Source organism: Bidens hawaiensis, unplaced genomic scaffold, assembly GCF_021521415.1.
Source record: "Bidens hawaiensis isolate Kalapana, Puna unplaced genomic scaffold, B.hawaiensis_p1.1 tig00010745_1, whole genome shotgun sequence".
NCBI classification, from domain to species: Eukaryota; Viridiplantae; Streptophyta; class Magnoliopsida; order Asterales; family Asteraceae; genus Bidens; species Bidens hawaiensis.
In genome coordinates, this window is record NW_027491825.1 from 649,126 (window position 1) to 663,938 (window position 14,813).

Sequence of the window (14,813 nt, forward strand, 5' to 3'; positions counted from 1 at the left end):
TTTGTTATTATAATATACTATGATAAATTCTAGGTATTGTCAGGTTACTTATGAAATAATATTAAACACATTTTTAGCTTAATTTTGTTATCACATGTCAACTATATTTTCTTAATAAGTAGGCCATTGTGATACATTTGAAAAATAAATATGCAATAGAATATGACACATTACAAATCGTATAAGTATAAAGTTTTCAGACATGTTCACTGTATACTATAAATCTGTGATAGTTTTTTGATTATCCTTGATGTATAATTAAAGATATAATTTTTTTAATGTATAGATAGAAAATTATTTAAAGATCAAAGTAAAGTGAAAACATTTCATATACATTCTACTTTTGTTTGAAATAGATAAAGAACGTTTGTTTGATATGGTTAAAATATATTCATGTTATTTATATAATAGTAAAAATGTATTTTTTTTAGAATGGATAAAGCTCGATGCAATCCAAAATATAAAAATATAAGAATAAGCTAAAATTACCATTCTTCTCACATGTCATATCAAATTATAATTATAAAGCAGTAATATACACAACAAGTTCACCCATCCACTAGAAGTTTAGGTGATGTGATGATAGATATGTTGTGAAGACCAAATATGAAAGAACGGACATAGCTAAATCACATAATTAATAGTCTTACATTAACAACATTATTAGTTAACTATTGTTTGTTATATAAAACCCCGTAGTTAATTTAGTTTTTTTATCTATATATAATATAATATTAAAATATAAGTTAACAAATTTTCAAAGTCCTCTCTCAAAAGTCAATCACAAAAAAGCTATATAATAAGTATGTTTTATTCCCTTTCGTGATTGTGAGTTTGTGACAACCTAAGAATATTCAACCTAATAGTTATTTCAAAATTTAATATGTACAATCTGCAAAGTCTAATTCAAATCCTACTTGCTTGTTATAAATAAGGGCGCAAGCGAGTAAAATCGTTTTGAGTTTATTCGGCTCAACCTTAATTGAATTTCATTCAATAACTAAGCTTTGAAATCGAATTTGGAGCACCGAGTTTGATTCTATTCACAAGAACGGGCATTACCATATGATGTTAATCGAATTATAGTTAGATAAATATATAAAATATGAAAACCATCAGATAATAAATGAGTCGAGCTTGTACTTAATTATTCACGATCAAATTTAAACTTAGACACATCGCTTGTAACCAGCAAAATTTTGAGCATAGTTTGAGCTAAATCTGGTTGGAGTTCAAATTGGTTGTTTACATTCATGATTAACATATAGAAATTAATCGTTAATGAATCTGAATGTTATTATAACTTTTGACACATACCATGATATAAGATTAAATTCAACGAGTAAAAAAAACACTTTGTAGGCACTCCTTAAATCTAAGATGTATTTAAGTCTTTCCTAAATTGAAGGACACAAAATAATCAAAAAAAGAGATTAAATTGAACAAGGTTACAAGAATATATTTAGTTGGAGGTAATGGAGTGAAGGGGGGAATAGAATGAGAGAACGAATGAAATGGACAAAAGTGATGTGTGCAAAATTACACACATTATTTATGTCATTTATCCCCGATTTTATACACTTTTCATAACAAATCCATTGAGTTTGATACTACATTATTTGTAACATGGATTTGTTGGTTCGAACGACGAATTGGTCTAAATAAAGAAGAATTAGCAACCAAAATGATACAATTCAGAAACCGAACAAAACCAGGAATGAAGTACAAGGTCCGAAATGGGAATGAAGCAACTTGGTCCGAAGAAAAAATTGGTGAAACAACTGAAAGAAAGAACGAAGCCTGTTAAATGAAGATCAAAAGTAAAAACAAGACTTGAAGATAAAAGAATAACAAAATACTGACAAATCTTATGGGCTGTAAAGACTTGAAGATAAAAGACCAACTGAACCTTACGACCCATAAAGATTTCCAGACAAAGCATTAATAAGTTGACACAGGAGTCAAAATCTAAAAGGCTTAGACTTGGCACTTATGGGTTGTAAATACCCTTAGGACCCATAAAGAACCGTCGGTCATTATTGTATCAATAAAAGTCGTTGTCGGTGCAACCGAGATCCAAAAAATCTGGAATGGATAATATCACGACATTTGAAGGTGACACTTATGGGTCATAAAGTCACCTTACGACCCATAAAGACTGTCCGTAAGAAACAAGATCCCAAAAATCTGGAGTTGGAGATAAGGTTTGTGAAAAAAATTACTTTTATGGGTCATAAGGATACTGTTGAAAACATTACGACCTATAAGTGTTCCAGATTTTCAGGCGAAAATTAGCAGCCTTAGTTTCAGCCAAAACCATCCCATTTCTAACATATCTTCTCTCTAATTAGCTAAATAAACTCCAAAGGATTGTCAAGGAGGTTCCAAGAGTCTCGAGGAGGTTTAAACCACTTCCCGCGAGTTCCGAAGTTCTTCCCGAACACTCCACGAGTAGTATGTCTCTACTTTGTAAGTATAATTTGGTTATGTTAATTGCTATGTTAGGTTAATAATCTATTAGTTTCGACATTAAGGGCTTTATTTTGTATTATGATTCGAATGTGAAATAGGTATGTGATTTTATTGTTGAAATGTTTCGTTTGTATAATTTCTTGAACTTTAAATCCGAAACTCTGTTAGGATTCAAATTGTTAATGAACCAGATCAATTTATTAATATGCTAGTGATATTCTTCAATGTTAAAAATATGAAATATGATTTTAATCTTGATAACTAAGGAATAAATGACGTTTTTGAGTTCGTCTATGAATTCAAATTCGTTATAGAAATTATACAATGTGATTTAGTATTCCGAATGGCGTGAACACTAAATGATAATTAATACTCTCATCACATGCAACTCGCACGTTAAGATCCGAACGACGTGAATTTAGGGTAGCGAGTTGGCTCTAACTAACGAACTGCACTTAGTTAAACATAGATGGAGGGAACGCCCGAACGACATGGCGTTTAGTATTGATACAAATCTTTTAATAATAAAAATCATTGCACCAAAATTATTGATGATCGTAACTCGAATCAGAAGTATGAAATACCCGTTATGTCGAAACTATCTTTAATAATTGTCTCTTTCTAAGTTATTTGTTTTTATCACTTAGTTATATGCTAATCATTTGTACTGCCATTAGTTAGTTTTATGATTATATAATTTATAATTTGCACAAACCCCTTATTACGAATACTAGTTCTAAATCGCTCTTGGTTATAAAAATGTTAAGTCGCATTCCCTGTGGACACGAACCTTACTTGCACTCATACTATCCCTAATAGTGTGTAACATAGTAAGTTCAGCTTTATAAATTTATTTATTGGAGTTGACGACACCCAAAAAATTGGCGCCGTTGCCGGGGACTGTGTCCAAAATTTCACTTTTATGCCAAGATCTTTAAGAACCGGTAAGCCACTCGATATTCATCTAGAAATAGAAAAAAACTACAAAGAGATTAAGGAAACAGGCAAAACTTCAAAATAAGTTAGCAAATCCTTCAACCTCTATCACCACCGGTCGTTAACATTTGGGAAAACATTTCCTTGTCAAGTGACTCTGAATTACCTTTCATTCCCCGTCACAAAACTCGACTTCGTCCCAAGATTCAGACGCAATGGAAGTAGCGAACCCTGTAGGTTCCCAGCCGGATCTACACGGAAGTATCTCGTAGTACGTAGATGCGGAATCTCTACGTAAGACGATACGAGCGTAGGATGTAAACTATGTTAATACCGAACACGAACACACGTTACAATACTCAAAAGACACGTTGTATTGCAACCCTTCAACACGTGATGTACAATCACAATTACACGTACTGGAATCACTATTCAATACAACCCGTAACATATGTATATATATGTTACGACAACTTCGCCTAACAGACTAGGCGAAGTTGTCAATAACTTCGCTTGTCCACAAGTTCGCTTATATCAGGCGAACTTGTGAGACAACCTATCTAAATCAAACCAAAACAAACTAACACGATTACAGACACAAACATAACACTAGACACTGAACTACTGACATCATGTACCAACAGACTCCCCCTTGGCAGTAGCTTCATATCTCTATCTTTAATCATGTGTCTGGTAATCCCAAAATCTTGTATCTCCCGTCTTCAAGCATGAACTCCCTGTCTTACACAAACAGTGACAACTCTCTGGTATTTCTTGGCTTCTTCTTTCCATGCAAGAATATAGAATATCTTTTTCTCGTTCAGCACCTGCAAGTCAGCTTGAGACAAATTCACCAAGTGCATAGGATCATACACTCTCAGCACCTCCTGTTCATCTTCATCCTCCATGACCGCTTCAGCTGTTTGACTATCGACATACCACCATTTCAGATTCTTTAAGACATCCTTGGGCATTTGTTTCATCGGCACTTCTTTTAAACACCGGATAGGTTTATACTTCATTACCATCCAAGGTTTGCCATCAGCTCTCATTCCTCTGTCTTTATCTTCAACAAGCTTCCCTTTCTGCGACTTTAACAACTCGAACTTTTTCTCTTTTATACTTTCTTTCCACACGATCTTTCCAATAATCCTAGCCAAATTATCATCACTCCTGTTTATCAACCCCAACTTGGCTAAATCTTTCACCTCACACTACGGCAAGGTATTCAATGATCTCAACAACCTTTTGAAGTACTGAACTCCGTCAAAACGTTTAATCACAAACAGCCTCAACTGGTCATCATACAACCAACATATTATCCCCTTCTTTGATTCAGCATACCCTTTGATATTATATCTCTTTTTAAACATGGTTGGAACCGACGGCTTCTTTGTCTTTACGAACCATTGAGCGTAGCCCTCTTTCCATCTCGGCTGCTCTTCCCATTCAGTCTCATCACTTCCCATATCTTGACCCACATTTGACTTATCAACTTCTGGAATTTCATGCTCAACATTATCCTCCACAATCTCTCCCTCTTCAACCTCACTATCAATCACAATCTCAGCTCCTATTTTCTCAATCTCTTCAACCGGTAACACATCGTCTTCACCCACAGTATCATCATCCAACATCTCCTCATCATCCACTACCACCACATCATCACCCCCTGATCCACCTGTTGCACCAGCTGACTCCCCCTGAGATGTGGAAGTCCCAAGAGTTTGTTCAGTTCTTGGCAACTCACCACCTGCACCTTTCGATGCATTGGGATCATCGTCTCTATCGTTACTCTTCTTCGTCCTCAACTCATCGCCCTTGCAGCTCGTCTCCTCCTGAGATGCTAAGAACTGTTTTAAAGCATCAAAAAGTCTACCGTGCTCAATCAGGAGGGACGACTGAATTTGATTTTCTGCAACAAGGCGCTGGATAGCGTGAGTCTGGATCAGGTTGATTCTTGACTATTCTGCCACGACCCTTTCAAGAGCTGCTATCCTGTCTGAGTCAGATAAAGTTGCATCAAAATCAAACCTCATATGAGAAGTGTCTTGAGCATCCGGTGGAGGAATTCCCAAGGTAGCCGGAACATCAGAAACATGCTGAAAAGTAACCGCATGTGGTATTGTAACAGATAACCCTGCAGTGGAAACCAGTGTCGACTCAACGAATCTTGCAACAACCTCCGATGGAGTAAGTGTAGGTGGTGGCAAGGAAACAATTTCTGGAGCCGAAAACTGAAAAGTAGTGGGTGGAATGCCAAAGGAAGATGATGTAGATATCACGGGAACATCCGAGGTGATCGGTCCTGTCACAGTCATCGATGCAGGGACCATAGTCATACCAGATAAGGCGGGTGAAGAGAAATGAACCACCCTCGAGCTTTCACCAGCTCCCGAGCCTTCACCCGTTCTGACCCTTTTCGATCGACGAATCAAACGACCTAACTCCTCCTCAAAATCAGATTCACTGTCATCTGTGTCTTTCTTTCTTTTTCCATGAATTCTTTCATGGGCGACCAGTATCTGTCTTGCTTCAGCAACATCATCAGCTGAGGAGTCAGAGTCGGTTCTTTCAGAATCAGCTACAGACGTAGCTACCATCGACACTTCAACACCAGACACCTCTGCAACTAAGACCTGAATGTCTGCCTCAGGATCAACTCGTTCCATATCAAAGAACCCTTGGCCACCAAAAGCAGCTTCAAGGTCTACTTGTTCCTCCTGTGCCACAACAGGAGCAGCAGGAAATGCTTGCTGTACCACTGGTGGTGGTTGTGAAACAACAGCCTGTTGCGGTGCCGGATCCCGATACTCGTTTCCACGAGGAGCAACATACACCGGGTTTATCAAATACCCAAATAACGGAGTATGCCGAGGACAAAGCTCTGGTTTACTTCGAGCACTCGACGATCTGCATTGTGCGAATATCCTCTTGCTGACACTCTCTACATATCGAATTGGACGGCGCTGAGGTAGCGTAGGAGCCACATGATTCAAGATCATTTGTAAAAATCTTGGATACATCAAGAATCTTTCACGAGCTACCGCCCGTCTCTGACGGTCTATTTCATAAAACACCATCTGACTGAAGCTGTAAGGCTTATTGTAAGTCAGTGCTGTCATAGCCGATTGCATCGTTGCACCCACACCGTCCGTACCAGCCTTACGACCCGACATGCACACGATCATCACATGCATGAGAGAACGCCATTGATCCAACAAAAATCCCTTACGCCTCTGAGTGTCACCCAATGGAAAAATGCACCATCTCTGAATGGAGCAGTAAAGTCTGTAGGATCATCTCTAGTTTCATTCCCGAACTGCAAGGCGACCCTTATCTGCTCAGATGAGAACTGCACCTCCTGATTGTTAAAGGTGGCGCGCATAACTGGGGGCTCGACTCTACAATCATATTCTACCGTTTGCCAGAAGTCTTCAATGTTCGGCAGAGAGATGGGCAGAGTTGTAGTAATAGCATGGAAGATACGCGAGCGGATAAGGAAAGAGATGATCTCGCGATAATCATCAACACCGCTAGCATCCGGATCCAGAGTGATGTACATATTGTGACCCGTAAAGAATTGACGGTTGTTATCACCCCCTTCGTCACCACCAGCACCACCGGCTCCTGCTACAGCTGCCATATCTGCATAACAAACGGTCTAAGTTAGAAAATCGTCAAAGCATATCACAACTTCGCCTATTACCATGAGCGAAGTTATGATGACTTCTAGTGTGCAGGCGAAGTTAGACATAGGGCGAAGTTGATTACAACTTCGCCTTTACAATAACTTCGCCTGATAACAGGTTAACATTTTAAATAATATAAGGCACTAGGCGAAGTTAGGTAAAAGGTGAAGTTAAGGATAACTTCGCCTCACCATAACTTCGCCCCTTGAACAACTTCGCTGTTGATTAGTTAAGGATAAAAGCAGCAGGCGAAGTTAAGCCTAAGGCGAAGTTGAGAACAACTTCGCCTAAACTATAACTTCGCCTGAACTGAAACGACGAATGTTCAGAAGGCCAGACGAGGTGTGTTTTGGTGAATTTGATGATTGTGGACAATAAAAACATGTTACTAAAGAGATCTAGACGATCAAATTGGTTATGAACACGCCAAAAAAAGTTTGAAAAGTGGGTGTTTAAAGGTTTGCGTGAACGAGGTCCCAACCCGGACCAAAACGGCATCTGATTAACGCCATTGACACGAATTATAAGTCATCCCGACCCTACACACCTTTAACACGGATTTAAATTGAGAAAAATAACAAGGTTTGATTCGAGTAAACAAGTTCGCCGAGGGTTATGTTGTCTGATAAGTTCGCTTGAAATTTGAGAATATGAAAGGTTTGACTGTGTTGACCTTTATATATGCTTGAAAAAGCTCAGGCGAAGTTATGGTTAACTTCGCTTATCCATAACTTCGCCCTATAGCAACTTCGCTTAGTATTAAAATTTACACTACAGACCCTTATAAATTTGAACATTATGCAATTGTCTTTTAAAACTTCCTTTAAAGATTTAAATGTTACGCTCAACGACCAAGTAACCAAGTTTTAAACCATAAAATGACATATGTAAAGTAAATTTTATAAATAAAGTACACATGATCAAATTTCAGTCTTGACAGGGACTAGCATGTTTTAGAAAAGATCCGAACATGAATCATACTAGTTAAGTGACTGTCACATAGATCCATGTTCAGCGGTATTATGACATAAAGAAACAGATTGTAAGCAGGTAAACAACTTAGTATGGTTTTCATCGCTTCTCTGATACGGATTAGGTTCAATTAAGCTCAAAATTTAAACGGACAACACATCAGAGATTGTGATGCCTCCTATCTATTCTCTAAGCTTATTTGGCTTTCCCCAAGTCACCCCGAGTTGACCTCGACCCGTAGTGTCTGATTAAACTGTAAGTACATCTTGATCTTTTAGAGTCTTCTTCCCGTTCTCTTTCTTGCCTCTTGATTGACAATTATAACACACTAGGCTTCAGAAGGCTTAACCCCCCCTTTTTTTTAATAATAAAGATTTGCATAGCTTCAAACAGTAGACTACTGCAAGTCCCGAATCTGGATCACTGCAGGTACTTGACACACTATCTTTTCGGAAATCAGAACACTCACGGGCTCGTGTATGACTGGGTAATCGCTTTTCTGCCTATCATTCGGAAAGACGTATATGGAGACATACACAACTCTGAATGAGTCTTCCCTTTAAATCGAGAATATTTAGTTAGTATCACTTCTACTTTTACGCACCATAAAAAGCTACCATAACATACAATGACTGTTCTAGAGTCTTTTAGGCCTAATAACTTCACTAGTTAAGCACACATAAATAGTTTGTGTATCACTTTCCAAGGTTGGATCAATTTTCTTAGAAACATTGTATAGAAACTTCTTACGAAGTTGTAGACTTGAAAAATTATATCATCTCCCTAAAAATTTTAAATTCTATCGCCCCGATCAAGTCAAAGTCTTCAGGTAAACGGCTATCCTGAAGATCTAATGGATCAGCTGGACCGACCACATACGAATATGTGTCCTTCTAACTAAGTATGAACGACTATTTTTCAGCGAAAGAATAAAAACACATCATAAACCGCCCCGGTCACTTTCAGTCATTTGGTTAATGGCTATCCTCATAATCTACTGGTAGAAGTGAGGACCAAACACATCCGAAGATATGTCCTTCAAACTGAAGCAACCGACATAATTCTAAGCGATAATGACGTTTTTTTTAAGTAAAAATGAGAAACACGGTTACTCGGGATTGAACATCCCATTAAACTCAACAAGATTTTGAAAACGAGTTCGGTCAAACGCATTAGTAAAAAGATAGGCGAAATTATCTAACGAATCAACCTTTTCTAGCACAATTAATTTCTTCTCAGCACAATCCCGTATAAAATGATGACGAATGTCAATGTGTTTGGTTTTGCTGTGTTTGATGGGATTGTTAGTTACTGAGATTGCAGCAGTGTTATCAATGCAAATAGGAGTTTGAGTGAAATTCAGACCGTAATCGCGCAATTGCTGTTGTATCCAAAGAACCTAGGAGCAGCAGTTCGATGCTGCCATGTACTCTGCTTCGCATGTGGAAATGGCTACAAAGGTCTGCTTCTTGCACTGCCACGAAACCAATCTTCCTCCCAGAAACTGACATCCACCGGTTGTCGACTTCCTGTTCTGATTGCAACCTCCATAGTCAGAATCTGTGTAAGCGACCAAATCCAAGTCTCCCCCTTTTGTGTACCACAATCCCAGCTTAGGCTTGCCTTTGAGATACCGCAGTATTCTCTTCACTCCCTTCAAGTGAGATTCCTTCGGGCTTGCCTGAAATCGAGCACAAAGACAAACTGCAAACATAATATCAGGTCTAGATGCAGTTAAATACATTAAGGAACCTATGATTGCTCAATATTGGGTGGGGTCCACGTCTTCATCACTGTCCGATTCAGCAACCAGTTTGTGGTTGACGCAAACCGGAGTATCAAATGGAGTGCTGTCCTCCATCTTGAAGCGTTTGAGAACGTCTTGGACATATTTAGTTTGATGGATGAACATCCCATCTTTCTTCTGATCAACCTGCAATCCTAAAAAGAAAGTTAATTTACCCATTGCACTCATTTCAAACCTCTTTTTCATGACTTCTTCAAACTCCTGACACATGACGACTTTTGATGCAGCAAATATGATGTCGTCCACGTAGACTTGAACTAGTAGAAAATCTCGCCCTTCTCTCTTGACAAACAGCGTGCTGTCGATATTTCCTCTTTCGAACCCATTCTCAAGTAAGTAATCTGATAAGGTTGCGTACCAGGCACGAGGGGCCTAATGTAGTCCATATAGCGCTTTACTCAGCTTGTACACATGATCAGGAAATTCAGGGTCAGGAAAACCCGGAGGCTGTTCAACGTATACTACCTCATCGACTTTACCATTGAGAAAAGCACTTTTCACGTCTAATTGGAACACCTTCATCTCATTGTGTGCAGCAAATGCCAAAAATAGTCGAATCGTTTCCAATCTTGCCACAGGAGCAAACACTTCATTGTAGTCGATTCCTTCCTGCTGATTGAACCCTTTCACTACCAGCCTCGCCTTGTTCCTTATGATTATCCCTTTCTCATCTCTCTTACACTTAAAGACCCACTTTGTGCGAATAGCATGTACATTCTTCGGTTTTGCAACTAATTTCCATACTTCCATCTTCTCGAACTGAGCTAACTCTTCTTGCATGGCTTCGACCCACGAGCTATCCTTGAGAGCAATTTGATAGTTCTTTGGTTCAATCTGGCTGATGAAGCAGGTGTACAAGCACTCATTAATGATACCCGTTTCCTTAATGCTTGCGTAAACACAGGTGTGCTCATTCAAACTTCGTCTTGTTTGTACACCATTAGACAGATCACCTATCACATTCTCCAAAGGATGATTTTTATGAACTCCAGTAGTCGGAACCGTATGACTTCCAGATTGTTTTCCAAGTTCGAAGAGAGTTCATCAATGGGTGATTGGTGTTGAGAGTGAAAGGGATTGTAGAATTCTTCCTCAGTAGAGGCAGCAGGAATATCAGCGGTTCTTGACGAGGAAGGATGACACTCATCGTATCGCGGACGTTGCACAATATTTTCTTCCTCATCATACAGAATCTGTGAAGCAATTTTCTCATCAACTTCTGCAAAATCCAAGTAAGGCATAATAAAGGATTTGAACAGTTTATCATAGTCAAAAGCTTCAGCGGGTCCCGTGCTAGGCTTTGGTGGTTTGTAACTCGTGATGTCGGTGTTACATACCACTTCAACCTTGCTGTTCGATAAATTAAAGACTCTTTTGTTGGGTGTCCCAACAACATATCCGACTAAAATACCTTCGTCGGCTTTCTCACCAAATTTAGAGTTCGTCTTTAATATCGTACATGGGGACCCGAATGGTTCGAGACCATTCATGTTTGGCTTTCGACCATGCATAAGTTCATAACAAGTTTTATTCAATCTTTTAACAGTTAAAACACGATTAATGATATAACAGGCTGTGGCAACAGCTTCAGCCTAGAACACCACGGGAAGTTTAGCATCAGCCAGCATAGTTCTGGCTCCTTCAATTAACGTCCTGTTCTTCCTTTCAGCCACTCCATTTTGTTGCGGAGTATACGGGGCGCTGTACTGGTGGTCTATCCCTTTCTGTAAGCAGAACAACTCCATCAGGTAGTTCTTGAACTCTGTCCCATTATCACTCCTGATGTACTTAACCTTTCTCCCCACAATATTTTCAACCTTGGTAATAAGGCTAATTACCAACTGAACCGTCTCATCTTTTGCCTTCAGAAAGTATACCCAAGAGTATCGAGAGTAATCATCAGTTATAACCAAGCAGTATGATGTTCCACCTAGACTTTTTACGCTCACGGGACCGAAGAGATCCATGTGAAGTAAGTCTAGGGTACTGACTATTGAATTATCCTTCTTGGAGAGATGAGGTTTCTTGTGTTGCTTTCCCTTCTTGCACGATAAGCATTGGTCTTCAAAGTTAAAAATTTTCAAGGGAACACCAAGTACAAGCCCATTCTTGACAATGTAGTTCATTTTTCGAAGATGTATGTGTCCCATTCTTCGATGCCATAACTCGGACTCAGATTCAGTTGCCTTTGACAGAAGACATGACTCTTCTGTTGCCATCTCAGTTGACCTCATATCCATTACATATGTGTTCTTTTCTCTTGGAGCTTTCATCACCACCCATGCCTCTGGTATCTTGAAACCAGGATACAGAACAATTGCTTCATTTTTAGTAAAGTGCACTGTGTACTCTTTGTCACAAATCTAAGACACGCTCAACAAATAATGCTTCAACTCCTCAACAAAATTCACCTTCTCTAACTTCATTTTACCATTTGTCACAGTTCCAATACCAGTAATTCTACCTCCGCTCTCTCCAGCAAAACTTACCCTACCTCCTTGAACAGGTTTCCATTCGTGTAACAAATTCTTGTTACCAGTCATGTGCCGGGAACAGCCACTATCCACAACCCAACGATTGTTTACAGTCCTGTTCAACTGTTCCTGCACAGTTAACGAAAAGATTAAAATCTGGGGACCCAAGACCTACTGGTCTTGGGTCGATTAAATATGTTAAACGGCATCCCGTACTTTGATTTCCTAAAGGCAGTTTGAGAGTGATTTATGTAAGTTCTGAAAGGATACCTTCTTGAGAATTGACTATGAGGCCATCCAAACCTTAGTGGATTAACTGAGTTATAGTTGTTGGTTTGGTTGTTAACTGGGAAAAACTGAGATCGATTTCTTTGAAATCTTGGATTAGTCCAATATCTGAACTTTGGTGAGTAAGCATTCTTACCATTATTGTAATTACTATTCGTTTTATTCTCAGTTTTCGGAGGCCTCATACCTCTGAATCTCTGATTTAGAGGACAAGCTGCAATCAGGTGTCCTATTTGATTGCATCTGAAACAACTCCTGTGTTCAACTTTCGTCTCAACAGTTGTTTCAGACGTTGAAGTTTCATTACTATTCGTTTGTCTAACATATGGTGGGACAAACGGGTTGAGGGGAGAGTTCTTTTCAGTTGGCTTATTTTCCTCCCCACGTTTTAGTAACACTACCTCTTCTTTTATCTCACTAGATTCGGATGTCTTGTCCGAATTTGATGAGACAGAACTAGGGACAGAAATCTTAACATTCAAAACAGGCTTACTCGTTTCGTTTTTACTAACTTTAGGTTCTTTAATCGAAATTTTGACAGGAACTGTCTGACTAATCTCAACATCAACAGATTTCTGATTATTATGATCATACGTGTAATTATGGTTATATGGTGGTGGAACTTCAGAAAATCCAATTCCCCCTTTTGTTAACTGGGGAACGTTGAACACTTACGATGTGATCAAGCATTGCTGAGGAATTTCGAAACTGTTCAATTTTTCTGTTTAATTCCACCACTTTTACCTGGTAATCAGCTATCTGTTTATCCTTTTCAGCAATTAGTTTGGTTTTTTCTTCTAACACTTCATAACTAAGATCAATTACTTGTATTTTATCAGCTAGACTGGCTTAAAGACTTCTGATATCTTTTTCACTAGCTTTTATTTTTACCGAGTAACTGTTTTCTCTAGTTTTAGTGTAATGATGATCTTCTTTTAACGTTTTAAATTGAGCGTCCAAACTAACAAACTAATCAGTTACTATTTTTAATTGTTCAGACAGATTTTCACATTGCACACAATGAAGTTCAGAACTTACCTCAGAGAGCTGATCATTCACTTCTGCCATGTAAGCTTGATTTTCTCTCGTCTCTTTCTCACTTCCTGCAGTTTCGATGTTCACCAAATTTGCCTGTTCGAAGACTTCCTCAACCTGTAGATTCCAGTTATACCCACCATTTTTTCTAGATACCATAGCCCTGTTCTCATTACCTCCCCCATTCTGTTGTGCCGGCCTGTTCTGACTACGTTCGACTCTTTCATTTGTACATTCCTTAGCAAAGTGACCATTCTGTTGACAGTTATAACATCGAACCTTTGACTTATCAAAACCTGGTCTTTCGCCAACGAACTTTCTACCTGTTTTCTTCATGAATCGTTCAACCCGTCTGACTATCATAGCCATCTGCCACTGCAGGTCCATCTCTTCTAGATCATCAGCATCAATTTGATCATAGTCTTCATCCAAAGTTGCGGGATCGACTATTTTACCTTTGATGTAATTCTCATAAGATGCAATGAAAGATGCATAGAGAGCAAACTGCCGTTCAGCTGATTTAACACTCATGGGCATCTGTGAGTAGTTGTTGGTTGGAACATTTGATGAAAAGTTACCAGTTGTGACTTGAGGTTTTGAAGAATTACTTCTTGCAGCTACGAAACATACATCACCATCCATGTTGAGAGTCACATGACCATCATGAGTTGAATTTGAGTTTGAGTCTCCTTTTGAGTAATAAGCAGAGGATTCTGACTTTGAACTTGAACTTGAAGTAACTTTCGCACCATACATTCACGGATCCTGAACCTGATCAGTTGGTGTCTCTTTCCGAACCATGTTAAGTTCAAAAGTTTGTAATTTATTGACTGCAGTTTCCAAATCAATATTGGCAAACTCTTTATCTTCTCTCATCAAAACCGTGTACATTTCCCATTTCGGTGGAAGAGCATCAAGAAGTTTTTCTACAATCTCTTCTTCTTTATAGTCAATTGAGTAATTTCTAAGTTCGGTCATCAGGTGATAATATCTTGTGATGATATCATCAAGTGATTCATTTTTCAAATATTTGAACACCGAGAATTGGGTTTTTAGTAGCTTAATTTTGGATGCACGTATCCCCACATTACCTTCATATCGATTTTCTAGCGCTTCCCATAGCTCTCTAGCGGTTTT